Source organism: Nicotiana tabacum, chromosome 15 (genome assembly GCF_000715075.1).
Source record: "Nicotiana tabacum cultivar K326 chromosome 15, ASM71507v2, whole genome shotgun sequence".
NCBI classification, from domain to species: Eukaryota; Viridiplantae; Streptophyta; class Magnoliopsida; order Solanales; family Solanaceae; genus Nicotiana; species Nicotiana tabacum.
In genome coordinates this window covers 64,252,261-64,273,580 of record NC_134094.1, presented here as the reverse complement: position 1 = coordinate 64,273,580, position 21,320 = coordinate 64,252,261, and the positions used below count along the sequence as shown (strand labels likewise).

The 21,320-nt window shown below is 40.5% G+C and overlaps 1 long non-coding RNA gene across 1 annotated transcript; it reads left to right on the top strand.

Moving 5' to 3' along the window:
• Positions 1-8,322: 8,322 nt before the first annotated feature.
• Positions 8,323-20,729, top strand: LOC107814982 (uncharacterized). The gene is made up of 2 exons (XR_012699278.1): positions 8,323-8,890; positions 20,537-20,729. It is a non-coding gene; the product is annotated as an uncharacterized LOC107814982 (long non-coding RNA).
• Positions 20,730-21,320: the final 591 nt, after the last annotated feature.

The following is a 21,320-nucleotide window of genomic DNA, read 5'->3' as shown; positions in this document are numbered from 1 at the left end:
GTAGGTTTAGTAGTCGAGTGAGTGCTTGCTGGAACTCGAAGTAACGTAGCCCGTAGGCTTAATGGTTGAATGAGTAATTTATCGTACTCAAAATAAGAGTAGCCCGTGGGCTTCGTAGATAGTCCCCGAGTGAGAATAGTTGCTCGAACTAGAGTCGGGGTAGCCCTTAGGCTTTATAGTCGGGTAAGTGTTGCTCGAACTCGTTGATTTTCCGGTTGGCAGTCCCCGATTTATGGGGTAATGGTCGGCCCTTAAGCCTGTTTGCATAATAAATCCCAAAATAGAGGAATGTTTCTTGGATATAAGATATCGGTAAAGAAGAAAATTTTCTTTGTAAGTCATTATACATGTGTTCATGTTTTATGTCAGGGCTCGGGTCAACTACATGAGCATGGATCGTTTGGACCATTTGGCTCTTACAATTTTTCCTATCGGAACCCTGTTGTTATGAAGTAACTTTCTTGTATCAAACTTGATATTCGAACATCAATCTTGATATATTTGAGGGTAATGCCCCACCAGTATTCAAGGTTGATTGTAAAGAGGCCTTGGATACTGTTGAATTGTTCTAAGTTAGAACGATCGATGGTTGCCTCATTAAAAATCTTGTCGAAAAGCCCATTTGGTAAAAACCGGCCTAAGGGAAAAAGAGTGCAACGCATGCTTTCAGACCTAAGGCTTCGTGTTGAATGATCCATCCTTGTTCTTGATTGAACTCCTGCAAGGGTTAGTTTCGAAATATAAACGAACATGGGAGGGTCGTACCTTAGCAGTAGTATCGTTTTAGGTGTGACACATTCCAATTGCTTGGTAGTTGTTTGCCGTTTATAATACCGAGTTTGTAGGATCCTTTATCGACGTTTTCGAGAATTTAATACGGTCCTTCCTAGTTCGGACCCAGTTTTCCTTCGTTTGGATTTCGGGTGCTGAGAGTGACTTTCCTTAGCACTAAGTCCCCGATTTTAAAATGGCGAAGATTGGTTCTTCGATTAGAGTATCTTTCGATCCGCTTCTTTTGGGCTGCCAATTGGGTGAGAGCCATTTCTCATTTTTCATCCAATAATACGAGGCTAGTATTCATAGCCTCGTGATTTGACTCTTCTGTTGTATATCGAAACCTGGCACTGGGTTCCCCGACTTCGACTGGAATTAAGGCTTCAGAACCATATACTAAGGAGAACGGGGTTGCCCCCGTACTGGATTTTGATGTTGTTCGATATGCCCAAAGAACTTCGGGTAGGATTTCTCTCCATTTCCCCTTAGTGCCGTTCAACCTTTTCTTTAGGTTTTAAATGATAGTTTTATTCGTTGATTCGGCATGTTCATTCCCACTAGGATGATACAGTGTCAATAATATCCTTTTTATTTTGTGGTCTTTGAGGAATTTTTTCACTTTACTGCCGATAAATTATTTCTCATTGTCACACATTATTTCGGAGGGTATCCCAAATCGACATACGATATGATCCCAGATGAAGTCTATAACCTCATTCTCTCTTACTTTCTCGAACGCCTGTGCTTCAACCCATTTAGATAAATAGTCATTCATAAATAAAATGAACTTAGCTTTACCTGGGGCCAATGACAGAGGGCTGACGATATCCATTCCCCATTTCATGAATGTCCATGGGGATAGGACTGAGTGAAGTTGCTCTCTGGACTGATGGATCATCGGTGCAAACCTTTGACATTTGTCACATTTTTGAAAAAACCCCTTTGCATCTTTGTCCATATCGATCCAATAATATCATGCTCTGATTATTTTTCGAACTAATAAATCGGCACCAGAATGATTTTCACAAGTACCCTCGTGAATCTCACGTAGGATGTAGTCGGTGTCTCCTAGACCTAAGCATACTGCCAATGGTCCATCGAATGTCCTTCGGTATAATATTCCATCTGCAGTTAGTGTGAATTGAGCAGCTTTGGTTTGCAGGGCCCTCGAACCTTTAGGGTCTGATGGGAGTTTTCTGTTCTCCAAGTATTCAATATACTTATTCCACCAATCCCAGGTTAAGCTTGTAGAATTTATCTCGGCATGACCTTCCTTGATCTCGGATCTCGAGAGTTGAACGATAGTCCTCGAGCTGATCTTATCTTCCTCGACCGATGATCCCAAATTTGCAAGTGCATCAGCCTCACTCTTTTGTTCTCGAGGTACATGCTGCAAAGTCCATTCTTTGAAATGGTGCAAAGTTACCTGTAGTTTGTCCAAATACCTTTGCATTCTATCCTCTCGAACTTTAAAGGTTTTGTTTACTTGATTTACCACCAGTAAAGAGTCACACTTGGCTTCAATGACTTCTGCTCCCAAGCTTTTAGCTAGCTCGAGACCTGCAATCATGGCCTCATACTCGGCCTCGTTGTTAGTCAACCTAGTAGTTTTGATAGATTGCCTAATAGTGTTACCCGCGGGCAGCTTTAAAATGATGCCTAGCCCGGACCCCTTCACATTCGAAGCCCCGTCCGTGAATAGGGTCCATACCCCCGATGATGTACCCGATTTCAATAAGAGTTCTTTTTTAACTTCGGGTACGAGGGTCGGCGTGAAATCAGCCACAAAGTCCGCTAAAATTTGAGACTTGATGGCCGTCCGGGGTTGATATTCGATATCATACCCACTGAGTTCGACGGCCTATTTGGCCAATCGGCCTGATAGTCCGGGCTTGTGTAAAATATTACGAAGTGGGTAAGTGGTTAATTCGCATATGGGGTGACATTAAAAGTATGGTCTTAACTTTCTAGAGGCGCTTATCAGTGCTAGTGCCAATTTCTCTAAGTGTGGATATCTATTTTCTGCTTCCTCCAAGGTTCGACTTACATAATAAATGGGAAATTACGTAACTTGCTCTTCCCGAACTAGGACACCACTTACCGCTATTTCCGATACCGCCAAGTACAAGTAAAGTTTCTTGTCTGCCTTCGGAGTGCGAAGCAACGGTGGGCTCGATAGGTATTGCTTCAATTCCTCTAATGCTTGTTGGCATTCCGGGGTCCAGGCAAAATCGTTCTTCTTTTTGAGTAGAGAGAAAAATCTGTGACTTCGATCCGACGACCTTGAAATGAATTGGCCTAAGGCAGCAATCCGTCCCGTTAGCCTCTGCACGACTTTTACACTGTCCACGATGGTGACGTCTTCGATGGCCTTGATTTTATTGGGGTTGATCTCGATCCCCCGATTCGATACCATGAAGCCAAGGAACTTGCCCGAACCGATCCCGAAAACACATTTCTCGGGGTTGAGCTTCATGTTGTATTTCCTTAAGATTTCGAACGTTTCCTGCAAATGTGTTAAATGGTCCTCTGCGCACGGGGACTTAACTAGCATGTCATCAATATAAACTTTCATCGATTTACCTATTTGTTCTTTGAACATTTTATTTACTAGGGGTTGGTAAGTAGCTCCTGCGTTTTTTAGTCCGAAGGGCATTACATTATAACAATATGTTCCATATTTAGTGATAAACGAAGTTTTTTCTCGGTTTTCCTGGTTCATTTGGATTTGATTATACCCGGAATAGGCATCGAGAAAAGTAAGGATCTCATGGTCGGCCATGGCATCGATCATGCGATCGATGTTAGGCAGCGAAAAAGAATCTTTAGGGCACGCCTTATTTAAATCCTTATAATCTACACACATTCTAAGTTTGTTCTCTTTTTTGGGACCACAACTACGTTGGCTAGCCATTCGGGGTATTTTACCTCCCGAATGGACCATATTTTGAGAAGTTTAGTTACCCCGTCCTTTATGAATGCGTGCTTTACCTCGGACTGGGGTCTTCTCTTTTGCTTCACCGGTTTGAACCTAGGGTCCAGGCTTAGACGATGCGTTGTTATATCTGGTGGGATCCCTGCTATATCTAAATGGGACCAAGAAAAATAATCTATGTTATCAATAAGAAATTGAATAAGCCTTTTCCTGAGTTAGGGGGTTAATCCCGTTCCCAGGTATACCTTTCGTTCGGGCAAATACTCGATCAGTATGACTTGCTCCAGTTCTTCAATCGTTGATTGGGTAGCATCGGAATCATCGTGGATCACGAAGGATCGAGGGATCCTTTGATCATCATCTTCGTCAATCTTTTGATTTTCTAGTTGGGTTGAAGATGACGTCTATGATTGCTATTTGGCATCTCGTTCCCCTTTTGAGTCCGACCCCTTTGTTGACGAAGGTGAAGATATCAGAATTGCTTCTTCGACGGCAAACATTTCTCTTACGGCCTGTTGTTCTCCGTACACTATTTTGACTCCCTCCGATGTTGGGAATTTAAGAACCTGGTGGAGGTTTGAAGGTACAACTCTCATATTGTGGATCCATGGCCTTCCAAAAAAGGCGTTGTACCTCATGTCGCCTTCGATTACGTGGAACTTCGTTTCCTGGATGGTCCCGGCGACGTTTATCGGCAAAATTATCTTGCCTTTGGTGGTTTCACATGCCATATTGAATCTGTTTAGAACCAGGGTTGCGGGTATGATCTGGTCCTATAGACCGAGCTGTTCTATAACCTTCGATCTAATAATGTTGGCCGAGCTACCTGGATAAATTAATACACGCTTAACTTTAGTTTTATTCATAAATACGGATATTACCAGTGCATCGTTGTGAGGTTGCACGACTCCTTCTACATCTTCATCATTAAAGGACAAGGTTCCTATGGGTGCGTAATCCTGAGTTTGAGGTCGCTTTTCTCTCATAACCGATGTCTTAGTGCGTTTAAGCACCGTCCCTTGAGGGGTATCGATGCCACCGATGATCATGTGGATGATGTGCTGTGGTTCTTCCTGTTCGTTTTGTTTACCGAAATCCCTGTTTTTGAAATGGTTTTTGGCCCTGTCACTTAAAAGATCTCGAAGGTGCCCTTTATGGAATAACCAGGCTACCTTCTCTCTTAGTTGCCTACAATCTTCCGTTCTGTGGCTATGTGTGCCATGATATTCGCACATTTGATTGGGGTTCCTCTAGGCAGGATCGGTCTGCATGGGTCGAGGCCATTTAGTGTCTTTGATGCGTCCGATAGCCGATATGATGGCTGATGCATTGATGCTGAAGTTATACTCTGATAACCGTGGTGCCTCCTTAGGTCCGGTAGTCCTGTCGAACCCACTTCTGTTCATCATCCCCTGAGACCCTTGACCTCGATCACTCCTTTTATTGCTTTGTCCGGGGTTACGTCTCGATTCATTGATCCTATGGTTTCCACTATATGGTCAGTATCGGTCTCTGATCAGACCTTGTTCCCGATTGATGCTCCTTGTAGCAGCGGGTTCAGAACCCAACTGATCGTCTTCGACTCTAATTTTTGACAGGTACCGATTATGCACGTCGGCCCAAGTAATAGCTGGGTACTCGATCAGGTTATGCTTCAATCGTCATGAAGCCGTCGAACTTCATTCGTTCAAACCTTGAGTGAAAGCCTGAACAACCCAATCGTCTGTGACTGGTGGCAGATCCATTCGTTCTATTTGAAAACGAAGATACGAACTCCCTTAGCATCTCATTATCCTTTTGTCTTACCTTGAACATGTCCGACTTCCTGGTCTCGACCTTTATGGCCCCGGCGTGTGCTTTTATGAAGGAATCTGCAAGCATAGCAAATGAATCGATAGAATTAGATGGTAAATTATGATACCATATCATTGCTCCCTTTGACAGGGTTTCACCGAATTTCTTTAATAATACGGATTCGATTTCATCGTCCTCTAGGTCGTTCCCTTTGATGGCACATGTATAAGAGATGACATGTTCGTTGGGGTCGGTAGTTCCGTTATATTTAGGAATCTTGGGCATGCGGAATTTCTTTGGGATCGGTTTAGGAGCCGCGCTTGGGGGGAAAGGCTTTTGTATGATTTTTTTTGGAATCTAAGCTCTTCAATATAGGTGGTGCCCCCGGGATCTGATCAACCCTTGAGTTATGTCTCCACCTTTTTGTCGTTTTCCTCGATCCTCCTTTCTCCTGATTTTATTTGTTTGGTCAGTTCTTCGAACATCTTAGCAATTTCGGGATTAGTCCCCGACTCTTACTCATTTGACTTTACTATAGCCGGTTCCGTTCTGTGGGTGACTTCTCGGGGTGGACTGGGCTCCGGCCTGCTCGGTACCTGTGTTTGACTCTGCAACTGAGCTATCGCTACCTGTTGAGCTTGCAACATTTCGAAAATCATACGCAAGTTGATTCCATTTTCCTCAACATTATGGGTTTCTCGACCTGCAGATCGAGTGCCACCATGAATGCTATTTTCAGGTTTAGAATATAGGTTCGCCTCAATGGCCACATGCAAATTAACGTCTAATGGCACTTCGACTCGAGCTCCAACTGCGTCGATGAGCGGCATTCCGACCCTGGGCGTCAAGTTGGTGTTCTCACCTTGAAGGCCAACTTCGTTGTCGATAGGTAAGGCCATTAAATTTAGAGAGCTCGTCGTTGCTAATCCGAAATCAAAGGCACTTCCGAAAATAAGCGTAAAATGGTGTGTTTTTGCAGATTCGTATCAAATAATCACTATTATCCTTAGCCCCACGGTGGGCGCCAAACTGTTTATCCAAAAAATGGATAGAGTTAAATTTGTACATAGTTCTAAGGGTATGTAGTATAACTTGACACAAATCGTAAGAATGAATAGAAATATCGAGTGTTGACTGTAGAGAATGAAAAATAAGCAAAGTTAGAAAGAAGATGATTTATGGATCAAGCAAGATGAATCAATCTATGAAGCTAAAAAAGGATAACTCTTCAATATATGAGTGTATGATATCTCAGTTACAATGTATGTGAACTTGGTCTTTACAGGAATATAGCCATCCCTTTTATAGTAGGGGAACCCTACCTTAGATATAATTAAAAATATATAGTGGGGAACCCATGATAAATTAGCTTTTTCCTAATTCCCACGAGATTCTCTCCCTTAGTGCGGCTGCAACGGCTCTCGTCTATGAGCTCGATCCTGATCGGACTCGGTATCGGTCGTTATTGGTCAGTTTCCAGCTTTAGAGCTCGGTGCGGGTTTGAGGTCGATGCTGACTCGGGGTCCGGAAATGACTTGGGCTCGGTATTGGTTGGCCTCTGGCCCTTAAGCTCGATTCAATCACATCTCATCATAGTTCGATTCGGACCCGAGCTCGATAATGACTTCGAGCTCGGTATTTAACCTGTACCTGAAATCTGAAGCTCGTTTGTGCCATCTTCGGATCCATCTCGATTTTATGAAGACATTCTTCGGTCCATGATGATCCTATCTCGATCAGACGTATGAAGGCCGGAATCAGTTTCGACCGTATACATCTTTTTGTTTCGTGTATGATCAGAAAGTTCGAGGTTGCGATAACTTTAATAATTCACGAATGTTCTTTTAGCATCCTCTTTGTACTAATTTTGTCAAACTAGTATATTTTTCGTCTATCCAATGTATGGTAATTTCTAGGGCACCAACGAGCCTCTTTTTTAGCTATTTATTATGGACATCTCCAATTATTTATTATATTAATTTATTATTTTCTTAAATAATATAAAATATGTACAATTCAAATATGATAATTCAATTTTTATATTTCAATACAAAGAATACTTATGTGTAATGTATATACAAAGAATATATGCTATTATTTCTCTTGGTACTTTCACGGATATGTCATTCAGCTCATCCTCACAGTAAGCATAAACCTTTTTTTGGTCTTATTTAAAATTATTATTTGCATCCTTCACATTTTACATGTGTTGAAAACTTTTCAATCCTATTAAATAACAAAACCTATATTCCGCTAGTTATTTTCGAGCAGCATCCTCTTTGTACTGATTTTGTCAAACCTAATATATGGATGGTAATTTCTAGGGCATCCATGAAGCTTCTTTTTTAGTTATTTATTATCGACTTCTCTAATTATTTATTATCAAATTTTCTATTTCCTTAAAAAATATAAAATATGCACAAATTCAAATGTGATAATTAAATTTCTATATCGCAATATAAAGAACATTATGTGTAATGTATATGCTATTATAGAGTAATGTTTTTGGCATTTTCACGGATATGTCATTCAGCTCATCTTTTATCTTCATATTAAGCATAAACCTTTTTTTGGTCTTATTAATATTATTTGTATCCTTCACGTTTTACATGTGTTGAAAACTTTTTAATCCTACGTCATGATACCAAAACCTATATTCTTCTAGTTACTTTCTAGCACTACTTACATGTTAATTTGATTAGGTTACCTAATTTAATTTATATAAATATTAGTAGTACCTTTTTGATAAAGTATATTGATCTCTCTTTTCCTTTTCAAGATTACGACTCCAACCTCTATTCTAACACTACTAGAAAATAAGCCTATGGCAACAATTATTTAGCAACGGTTACTGAACCGTTGCCATAGAAAACCTATGGCAACGTTTATAATCGTTCCTACAGACCGTTGAACATATTAGGACACTTATTAAAATAAACCGTTGCATTATCAGAATAATTATTACCATAAATTAATCTATTGTGACGGTTTGTGTAACCGTGGCAGTAGGTTATTATGTGGTAACGGTTATCTTAAAAATATATTTTGGCGACGGTCAATGTTTCCCTCTTCGTTTTCTCTCCCTAAATTTCATTAATCCCTATCGGTCTCACATTCTTTTTTTAAGTGGCCTAAGTTTGTTATTTTGTTTTAGACCCAAAAACAGCCAAAATCCCTTATTCTATAGGCACTTCGTAAAATATCGAAACACCCAAATATCAGATATTACCATCTCTTCTCCTCCTCCTCCATCAATGAGATAGCCTCCTTCTCCAACGCTAGCTCTTTACTCTCTGATTTTACCAACTGGGTTTTCCTCTATTGACCAAAATTGGATTCTCTTAAGGCTTATGTTTCTCTTGCCCAAGTCTCATTTTGTCCCAACAGGTTCTTATTTTAATTCTTTGTTGCTTATTTTATTCTTTGTTGCTTATTTTATTCTCTGTAGCTATATTGATTGATAATAAGGAAAAAAGTATGCTGGGTTTTCTTGTTTCTTGTTGATTCTTTCTTCCTTACCTTTTTTTTCTAATAATTTGTGTTTGAAAAGATTAATTTTTGGTTGTTGGGGTTGAAAATTTGCTTACAGTTAAGAGTTGTGTATGGAGTAGATGTTTTTTGGTTGTCTACTGCTATATCCACTAATAGAGCTGAGAGATAGTATAGGTCGAATACTTGGATTGTTCTTATGTAATTGACTGTAGCATTGTTTACGGTCAAAACCGATTCTCAGTCACAAAGACCGGTCGAGACAATGACGTTTCAATCGAAGGTTATCCACATGACAAGCTCGGATGAATTCCGAAGTAGGGACGTCGAGCTTCGAGCTATAAACGGCAAAACTCGATATCATTATCGAGCCCGTGTCCGAATCGGACTACGGGGCAACACCGATCGATACAGGCCCCGAATATCGATGCCCCAAGGCAGAACCGAGCTCGAACCAAGACTGGGGGTTCGATCTAACACCGAGCTCGAGCCAGTGCCAAGCTCGCAGACAAGAGCCGTTACAACCGCACCGAGGGAAAGAATCTTGGCGAGAATCAAGAAAGAGACAAACCATCATGGGTCCTCCACTATATGTATTATTTTATTATGTTATTATAGATAAAGCAGTGATCCTCTACTATAAAAAGGGGGATAGACTGCAATAGAGGCAGGTCCTCCAAGATACATTAAGATTTTATTGTGCTTGTTTTTCTAACTCATTTCAGTCTTCCCGCCCATCATTCCCGTTTTATAGCAAAATTATCATTTTGTATCAAAGGAATTCGCATACCCTTAGAACCATATCTAAATTTAACGTTATCCGATTTTTCGGGTAAACAGTTTGGCGCCCATCGTGGGGCTAAGGGTAACAGTGATTGTTTGATATACATCTACAGTACACTCCAGCTTACAACTTCAAAATGGCTCTACCTATCGACCTCGAAGCCGGCCTTCAAGATGAAACCAACAACTTGGCGCCCGGGGCCGGAAGGCTACCTGACGACGGCAACGAGGCTCGAATCCAAGAACCCGAAATTCGAGCCGAAGTACCATTGGATATCAATTCAGAAATAGCTCTAGAAGCGAATCAGCGTTCTGAACCGGAAAGAAGCGTTAAGGACGGTGCTCGACCCATAGCCCGAGACATCTACAAGACGGGGAAAATCGGGGCCAGCTTGCGTATGATTTTCGAAATGTTACAAGCCCAACAAACAGCGATAGCTCAGTTGTAGAGCCGAACTCATATGCAAAGTAGGCCGAACTCCAATCCACTTCTTCGAGAAGTCACCCCCAGAACGGAGCCCGTCGTAGTGAAATCAAACGAGCAGGAATCGAGGACCGCTCCTGAAATTGCTAAATTTCTCGAGGAACTCACACAACGAGTCGAAACCAACGACAAAAAAGTGAAAATGTATAATGCTAGGGTCGATCAAATCCCGGGGGCTCCGCCAATGATAAAAGGGCTCGATTCGAGAAAATTCATACAAAAGCCTTTTTCCTCGAGCGCGGCCCCAAAACCAATCCCCAAAAAATTTCGTATGCCCGAAATTTCCAAATATAACGGTACGACCAATCCTAACGAACACGTCACCTCCTACACATGTGCCATCAAAGGCAACGATTTAGAGGATGATGAGATCGAATCCGTATTATTGAAAAGGTTCGGAGAGACCCTCGCGAAGGGAGCAATGATCTGGTATCATAACTTACCACCAAATTCCATTGATTCTTTTGCCATGTTAGCAGATTCATTCGTAAAAGCACATGCTGGTGCCATAAAGGTTGCAACAAGGAAATCAGATCTCTTTAAAGTAAAACAAAGGGGTAACGAAATGCTGAGGGAATTCGTATCCCGATTTCAAATGGAACGTATGGACTTTCCATCGGTCACAGACGATTGGGTCGTACAAGCTTTCACCCAAGGACTGAACGGGCTAAGTTCGACAGCATCACGTCGGCTGAAACAAAATTTGATCGAGTACCCAGCAATGACTTGGGCAGATGTACACAACTGGTACCAATCAAAAATCAGGGTTGAAGATGATCAATTGGGAGCTCCGTATGGGCCCGTACATCAGAACCACACAACCACTAAAAATTAGAGGGAAATCAATAGAGAACAAAGGTCGAACAGAGACCGATACCAACCGTACGACATGGATCGGATGAACAACGGTTCAGCACGTGATGCGGTTCGAAACAACCGAAGGACTGATCGGGGACAAAATTCTCGGGGACTTATGAGCAAGAGCGGCTTTGATAAATATGACAATCCTATAGAAGTCCCTCGATTATCGGAGTATAACTTCAACATTGGTACATCCGCCATCGTATCGGCCATCGGACGCATCAAATACACCAGATGGCCTCGACCCATGCAGACCGATCCTGCCCAAAGGAATCCTAATCAAATGTGCGAATATCATGGCACCCATGGCCACAGAACGGAAGATTGTAGGCAACTAAGAGAGGGAGTGGCCCGCTTATTTAACAAAGGACACCTTCGGGAATTTCTGAGTGATAGGGCGAAGAACTATTTTAGGAACAAGGAATTCGGCGAGCAAAACGAGCCAGAAGAACCGCAACACGTCATTCACATGATCATCGGCGGCATCGATGCCCCTCAGGGACCGATGCTTAAACGCACTAAAACATCGGTTGTGAGGGAAAAGCGATCTCGAACTCAAGATTATACACCCATAGGGACTTTGTCCTTCAGTGATGAAGATATAGAGGGAATCATCCAACCCCATAACGATGCACTGGTAATATCCGTACTCATGAATAAAACTAAGATTAAGCGTGTGTTAATTGATCCAGGTAGTTCGGCCAATATCATCAGATCGAGGGTCGTAGAACAGCTCGGCCTGCAAGATCAGGTCGTACCCGCAACTCTGGTTCTAAACGGATTCAATATGGTATGTAAAACCACCAAAGGCGAGATTACCCTACCAATAAACGTGGCCGGAACCATCCAGGAAATAAAGTTTCACGTGATCGAAGGTGATATGAGATATAACGCCCTTTTCAGAAGGCATTGGATCCACAACATGAAAGCCGTACACTCGACCCTATACCAGGTCCTCAAATTCCCAACATCGGGAAGTGTTAAAATAGTGTACGGAGAACAAACAGCTGCAAAGGAAATGTTCTCCGTCGAAGAAGCAAAATTAATATCCTCGTCTTCGCCGATAAAAGGATCAGGTTCAGAACGAGACACAATCGGAGAGCAGAGCGCCAAATAGCAATCACACACATCGGCTTCGAGCCAGCCAGGTAAGCAGAACATTGAAGAAGAAGATGATGACCAATGGATCCCTCGATCCTTCATAACCCCCGATGATTTCGATGCCACCAAATCAACAATTGAGGAACTGGAGCAAATCATACTGATCGAACACTGGCCCGAACGAAAGGTATACCTGGGAACGGGTTTGAGCCCCGAACTCAGGAAGAAACTCATTCAATTTCTTATCAATAACATCGACTGTTTTGCCTGGTCCCATTTAGATATAACAGGGATCCCGCCGGACATAACAGCGCACCAGCTAAGCTTGAACCCTAGGTTCAGACCGGTGAAGCAAAAAAGAAGGCCCTAGTCTGAGGAAAAGCACGCATTCATAAAGGACGAGGTAACCAAACTTCTCAAGATAGGGTCTATTCGGGAGGTAAAATACCCCGAATGGTTAGCCAATGTGGTTGTAGTACCTAAAAAAGGAAACAAACTTAGAATGTGTGTGGACTATAAGGATTTGAACAAAGCATGCCCCAAAGATTCCTTTCCACTGCCCAACATCGATCGCATGATCGATGCCACGGCCGGCCACGAGATCCTCACCTTTCTCGACACTTATTCCGGGTATAATCAAATTCAGATGAACCTGGACGACCGGGAAAAGACTTCATTTGTGACCCGACATGGAACATATTGTTATAACGTAATGCCCTTCGGGCTAAAAAATGCAGGAGCTACTTATCAACGCCTAGTAAACAGAATGTTCGAAGAACAAATAGGTAAAACAATGGAAGTCTATATTGATGACATGCTAGTTAAGTCCCTACGCGCAGAGGACCATTTGGCCCATTTGCAGGAAACGTTCGAGATTCTGAGGAAATACAACATGAAGCTCAACCCCGAAAAATGTGCTTTCGGGGTCGGTTTGGGCAAGTTTCTCGGCTTCATGGTGTCAAATCGGGGAATTGAGATCAACCCCGACAAAATCAAGGCCATCGAAGACATCACCATCGTGGACAGCGTGAAAGCTGTACAAAGGTTAACGGGAAGAATTGCAGCCTTAGGCCGGTTCATTTCAAGATCATCAGATCGAAGTCACAAATTTTTCTCCCTACTCAAAAAGAAGAACGACTTTGCCTGGACACCAGAATGCCAACAAGCGTTACAGGATTTGAAACGATATCTATCGAGCCCACCACTGCTTCAAACTCCAAAAACCGACGAAAAACTATACTTGTATTTGGCGGTATTGGAAGTCGCCGCAAGCAGTGTCCTAGTTCGAAAAGATCAAGGTACACAATTTACCGTTTATTACGTAAGTCGGACCTTAGGAGAATCGGAAACTAGGTATCCGCACTTAGAAAAATTGGCACTTGCGCTGGTAAGCGCATCTAGAAAGTTAAGGTCGTACTTTCAATGTCACCCCATAAGTGTATTAACCACCTGCCCACTCCGTAATATTTTACATAGGCCCGAACTATCAGGCCGATTTGCCAAATGGGCCATCAAACTCAGTGGGTACGATATCGAATATCAACCCCGTACGACCATCAAGTCTCAAATTTTGGCAGACTTTGTGGCTCACTTCACGCCAACCCTCATACCCGAAGTCGAAAAGGAACTCCTTTTGAAATTAGGTATATCGTCCGGGGTATGGATCCTTTTTACGGACGGTGCTTCGAATATCAAGGGGTTCGGGTTAGGCATAGTTTTGAAACCCCCCACGGGTAACATTATTAGGCAAGCTATTAAAACTATCAGATTAACTAACAACGAGGCCGACTATGAAGCCATGATTGCAGGTCTCGAACTAGCTAGAAACTTGGGAGCAGAAGTCATTAAGGCGCATTGTGACTCTTTGCTCGTGGTGAGTTAAGTAAATAAAACCTTCGAAGTTCGAGAAGGTAGGATGCAAAGGTATTTGGACAAACTGCTTATCACTTTACACCATTTCAACTAATGGACCCTACGACATGTTCCACGAGAACGGAATAATAAGGCCGATGCTCTTGCAAATTTGGAATCGTCGGTCGAGGTAGATGATTTGAGCTCGGGGACTGTCGTTCAACTTTCAAGATCGGTAATCGAAGATGGGTACGCCGAAATAAATTCTACTAGCTTAACCTGGGATTGGAGAAACAAGTATATTGAATACTTAAGAAATGGAAAGCTCCCTTCAGACCCTAAAGATTCCAGGGCCCTACGGACTAAAGCTGCTCGATTCACGTTGGCTGCGGATGGAACTATATCGAAGAACATTTGATGGACCGATAGTGGTATGCGTGAGTCCGGGAGATACTAATTACATCCTTCGGGAAGTACATGAAGGCACTTGTGGCAATCACTCTGGTGCCGACACATTAGTTCGAAAAGTGATCAGAGCGGGGTATTATTGGATCGATATGGGCAAGGATGCGAAAGAATTTGTTCGTAAATATGACAAATGTCAAAGGTTTGCGCCAATGATCCATCAACCCGGAGAGCAACTTCACTCGGTCCTATCCCTATGGCCATTCATGAAATGGGGAATGGACATTGTCGGCCCTCTGCCATCGACCCCAGGCATTCAAGAAAATAAGAGAGAAAGAAGTTATAGACTTTATTTGGGATCATATCATATGCCGATTCGGGATACCCGCCGAAATAGTGTGCGACAATGGGAAGCAATTCATTGGCAGCAAAATCACAAAATTCTTCGAAGATCACAAAATAAGGAGGATATTATCAACACCATACCACCCCAGTGGGAACGGTCAGGCCGAATTAACGAACAAGACTATTCTTCAAAACCTGAAGAAGAGATTGAATGACGCGAAGGGAAAATGGAGAGAAATCCTGCCTGAAGTCCTTTGGGCATATCGAACAACGTCAAAATCCAGTACGGGGGCGACCCCATTCTCCTTAGTATATGATTCCGAAGCATTAATACCAGTCGAAGTCGGTGAACCTAGTCCCAGATTTCGATTCATGACGGAAGAATCAAATAACGAGGCTATGAACACCAGCCTTGAATTATCGGACAAAGGACGAGAAGCTGCCCTTATCCGATTGGCCGCCCAAAAGCAACGAATCGAAAGGTATTAAAATCGAAGAACTAAACTTCGCCATTTCAAGCCCGGGGACTTAGTGTTAAGAAAAGTCACCATCAATACTCGGAATCCAAACGAAGGAAAATTAGGACCAAATTGGGAAGGACCATACCAGGTGCTCGAGAACGTTGGAAAAGGATCATACAAGCTCGGCATCATAAACGGCAAACAGCTATCAAGTAGTTGGAATGTATCACATCTAAAACGGTACTACTGCTAAGGTACGACCTTTCCATATTCATCTAACTGACCCATGCAGAAGTCCGAACAAAAGCTGAAGAAGATCTTTCGCTTAAAAGCACGCGTTACACTCTTTTTTTCTTAGACCGGTTTTCTCCCAAATGGATTTTTCGGCAAGATTTTTAATGAGGCAACCATCGATCGTGCTGCACTTTTGACAATATCCGAGGCCTCTTTCCAACTGACCTCGAATACCGGGGGGCATCAGGGCCCTCAAATACATCGAGTTCAGATGCAAGAAAGTCATCTCACAAACAATAGGGTTCCAACAGGAAAAATTGTAAGAGCCAAATGGTCAAAATGAACCATGCTCATATGGATTGGCCCAAACATAAACACGTGTGCAATGACTTGAGATTTATTGTGCAACCAGAATTAAGCCTACAGGCTACTTTCATTCCGAGTTCGAAATAATCACTCGAATATTAAGCCTACGGGCTACTTACATTACTTCGAGTTCGAATCATTCACTCGACTAAGCCTACGGGCTACCTTTATTTCGAGTTCGAGAAAATACTCACTCGACCATTGCGCTTACGGGCCACATTATCTCGAGTTCGAAATATTCACTCGACCATTACGCCTACGGGCTACGACATTCCGAGTTCGAAACATTCACGCGACGAGTAAGCCTACGGGCTGCCTTTATTTCGAATTCGAGCAAACACTCACTCGACCATTAAGCCTACGGGCCACATTATCTCGAGTTCTTCATTCGACTATTAAGCCTACGGGCTTCTTTTATTTCGAGTTCGAGCAAACACTCACTCGACCATTACGCCTACGGGCTACATTATCTCGAGTTCGAAATATTCACTCGACTATTAAGCCTACGGGCTACTATTATTCCGAGTTCGAGCAAGCACTCACTTGACCATTACGCCTACGGGCTACAATATTTCAAGTTCAAAACATTCACTCAACGGCTAATAAGCTACTTTTACTCTGAGTTTACATTAACTCAACCAGTACATTATACCTACGGATTATGTTCCTTCAAAGTTTGAATGATCGACCCAACAAGCGAACCCAGGGGCTACAAATCTGATCGATCAGAGAGACTACAAGGTCAACATTCAATTAAAAGTCTTCACAAAATAAAAACAAGTCGACCTTGTTATACATATATATACAAAAATTGCCTACGTGATTAAATTGCAAACATGAAGAATTAGAAATTAAGCTTCCTGGTCGAGCTCTTCCACGACCTCGGAACCCCAGTTGTAGTCTTTTCGGACGACCTCGAGGTGATCCTCTATTATAGAGCACGTATACATCAATACGTGTTCATATCGACCCGAAATGGAGGAAGGATTCTCCACCTTAAAATCGGTCTTCAAAGTGCACGGGCCAGGAACTGAGCTCGAGCCAGTGCCAAGTTCGCAGACAAGAGCCGTTATAACCGCACCGAGGGAGAGAATCTTGGCGAGAATCAAGGAAGAGACAAACCATCATGGGTCCTCCACTATATGTATTATTTTATTATGTTATTATAGATAAAGCAGTGATCCTCTACTATAAAAAGGGGGATAGATTGCAATAGAGGCAGGTCCTCCAAGATACATTAAGATTTCATTGTACTTGTTTTTCTAATTCATTTCAGTCTTTCCACCCATCATTCCCGTTTTATAGCAAAATTACCTGTATAGTCATTTTGTATTAAAGGAATTCGCATACCCTTAGAACCATATCTAAATTTAACGTTATCCGATTTTTCGGGTAAACATGCATCATTTAGAGATATTATTTTGTTTTTCTGCCTAAGTGATATGAGAATCATAGAAGGTAACAACATGAGATTAGTACGTACTCTTCGTTTAGTCTCTCTATTTGTTAGTCTCTCTATTTGTTTAAAACTCAACGAAGGTAAAAGAGGCAAACTTGTTCAACTATTTTCAAAGAAGTATGTTTTGCTTGGGTAAAATTGAGTTGTTACAAGATGATATTAGTATGGTAAAATCGTATACAATCTTAATTGGTTTGTATCTTACTAAAGTAGGATGTATGCTCGATTCTAGTTAAAAAAATTTCTTCTTATCTTAAAGAAGAAAGACCTACAAAAGGAAAGAGGGTAAAAGAGCCGGGTGTTTTTATACTTTCTGTATTTTAAAGATTATGAGTTAAACTTGTTGTCATCTACTCCATACAATAACATTGTCACTGCTATGTCTTGATGTGAATCGACAACCTCTCAATCCCTTGTCTTCTCTATCTGTTTGAAGTTTAGTTTTGTTAATTTGTAGCAGAGTTAGTAGTTTTAGTTAGGACTCAAAATCTGTTGGGTGGAGGTTGTATGTCGTTTTGCTGTTAATGCTGCTAAAGGATGAATGTTGGTTAAAGCAGTCACTCATTTATAATAATTCCTTATAGGCAATATTACTCTTGCATATATTTAACTTCAAGGAAGACCAATTTTCCTTCAACTAACTCTGTGTTTGAAAAAGAGTAGTATCTTCAACTAATTTTGTGTTTGAAATAAAGTAGTATAAGGAAGTCCGATTTTTCTAAAATGACTAATTTTCTTCTTCCTCGACATTTTTGGTTGAAGATACTGACATGGTATTGGATTATTTTTTTAAAATTTTCTTTGTAAGCATATGATACTAAATTTTTGAATGTTGGGTTTAGAAAATTTCTAGATATTGTGTTCTATTTTCTTTCTTACATTTTCTTCTTTTAGCAAATGTGTGGATAAAATTAGAATTCTTTAAGGCAATAAATCCGGCTAAGGCAAAATTACACATCCGGCATAGGCTTCTGTTCGCTGCTCCTTCCTTTTCTTTCTCTGGTAATATTTTCACCATAGATTTATCATTCTTCTTTAGTAATTTTGTACTTCAATTTTACTGATATTGTATTGATAAATTTGTTATTTTGATTTTTAGTTTTGAAAAATGAGAGTTGAGTTGATCAATTTTCTAGTTTCAGAAAAAGAAAGTTGAGTTGGTGGATTTTGATTTCTTATTAGAAGCAATGAGACCTGGTGGAGAGAAAATTGGGGTTGCTATATTTTTGTTAAATTTATATTTTAAATTTTGTTTACTCCAATTTAAAGATATCGTAATTGCATTTTGGCTTTTGATTATTTATTCAATATTCATTGGAGAACATAGTCATAATGTTGACCTAATATTCCTGCATTATAACTGTTTTTCAGTTTCAAGTAGAATAGGATTTATTTGGTCTTACAAATTTTTATTCTATTGTGTATATTGTCTTATAAAGTTTTATTGTGTTGTGAATCATTTTAATATAATTTTGGATGGCTAAGTCTGGTTAGTCTAGTCATTTTTTAATTTCGCTTCCGGCCCTTTGTCGTTGCGTAATTCTGTGGTTACCTTGACGGCTCTTTGTTGTTGTATACTTGCAAAGAAAGATGCCATCTTTCTCATCCTATTTTAGCTCCCAATCACTACTTAGCCAAAAGAAACAGAGGATGTTAGCTTGAAGAAGTATCACAATGATCAGTCCTAGTGTTTTGAAACTTTTTAAAGAATATGATCTTTCAAAGTAAAACAAAATCTAATGCAAATGTCATGATGCCTTAACTCTTGTTTCCTTCGAATTGTAGAACGTGCGGGTTCATAATGCAGTTTCTTCCCAATCTATTAGGGAGAATTCTACTTCTAGCACTAAAGAATTAAAGTATGAGATTAATATTAGGAACTCAAAAGTAAATGTCTATGAGAACAATTTAAAGATGTTGATTGTAGTTGGTAACACTGGAAAGTAGACCATTATTGTTCCTGATCTATCCAATTATTTGCCAACTGAGTAAGTTGAGTGTTTTGATACCTGATAGTTTCTATGGTGTGCTTAGTTTTGACAGGATTTCTAAAAGCAATTCGTGCTTTCCTTTGCTTTTCATTTGATTCTTGCACCATTTACTTGTTGACATTTTTTGTGTTTAGCTGTAGGCCTTGATTTCCAGCACCGTTAAAAAGTAAGACCATAATATCCAATAGGCTGAAGTAGTGTGAGCCTTCTATCTTTAAGTTTCCAGTGTCATTTACTTAAATATACCATGTTCTTCACCTTTTGGGGAATAATGTACATGGTATAACTATAATATGAGTAAATTCTCAGGAAGTAAAAGACTATATTGTTCTATATACATGCTTTCCATAATTCACAACACGTTGCAAGCTACAAAGTGGGAATGAATGACAACAGAGTAGTCTAAAGTCGAATAATCTCGAGGTAACAGCTTAGTAAAGAAGTCACAACACGAACCATCGTGACCATTGCTCCGTACTCCTTGTGTTAACTTTGTGTAGAAAGGGAGAAGAGAAATTAAATAGAGATTGACTGCAGCAAATTGACTTCAGAATTAATATTCAATACCTACCAGTCTTCTTAATTTGTTTATGGTATCAGCTACTTGTGTCTTGATTACCTACCTGTACTGGTCTTTTGAACTGTAGTAGGTCGATATCACAACAGTTTTTTTTGTTGCAGGATGAAAATGTAAGTCCATAGCAAGTTGTAGTCGTGGAAGATAACATGGAGCTTCCATTTTCATTCCATTGTTAGTCTGATATGAGCTATGTTGCAATGTTTTTTCGAAGTCAATATTGCAAAAATTCTGTTTCGATATGTATTTTGCTGGACTGTTTTTGCTATGCTTCGCATGGAATGTTTCATCTTTAGATTGTTACTTGCAAAAAAAATAAAAAGTTGAAAACTGTTAGTTTGGTTGGCTACCGAAACTGTTAGATTGTTCATTTGCTTATGTTTTTATGTTTGAGTTAGTTCAAAATAAGAAAAGCACACAACTCTCAATTTGCCTGAATGCATATGCTTAAAAGTTTGGTTTTGATGATTTAGATTTGTTACTAAACTTTGACTTCTTCATTTGTGTGAACTTGTTTCTATCTACCGGAAACTTTGTGCTTTATGCATTATTCATGGACTATACCCATTCTTATAATGGTAAACCAACCCTTGAAGGGTATTAACTTTATTTATCCTCTTTTGTAGGTGGAGTAATTGAAGAAAGGGAAGATGGAGATATTGAAGATCTAGACCTTACTTAAGAAGAACTTTGAATTGTTGTCGATGTTCTCGGAGTCTTTTGTTATTAACATTTGAAACTTTAACTTTTGAAGTGTTGAACCGTAAAACTTATGTGATTGGGTTAAAACATTTTGCTATTATGGTTATTATTAGCTTATTGGAGCGTATAGATTATGAAGTGTTTTATCTTTTTATTTATATAATTTCCAGGTTATTACAAATATTTACATATGTAAATGTCATTTACAACCGGGGCAATAATGTCAATTAAACTGTTACAATAGCCTAATAGAACAATTGCAATAAGCACAATTTCCGTTACCATAGACAATCTAAATTGTTCCAATAGGTCTTGTAAATCGTTCCAAAAAGTGCGACAACCGATGCAAATGGAAATTATAACCTGTAAATAAATGCTGCAATAGCTTACACAACCGTTGCAATAAATTATATGGTAACGGTTTCCAACTGTTGTAGTAAATAATATGGTAACAGTTTACAACCATTGCATTAAACTCTATGGTAAAGGTTTTAAACTGCTGCAGTTGAAAAGAATATTTGTTGCTTTAGACAGAGGAAAAACCGTTGTTATAGCTGGCCCTATAGCAACGGTGTAGTCAACCGTCGCAAGAGACGTTGCTCTAGATCTATTGGCACGCGAGCGGATGTAACGGTCGCTAAACCGTTCCAATACATCTATGGTAATGGTTTACCTATCATTTGCAACGATTTTTCTGCCTTTGCCATA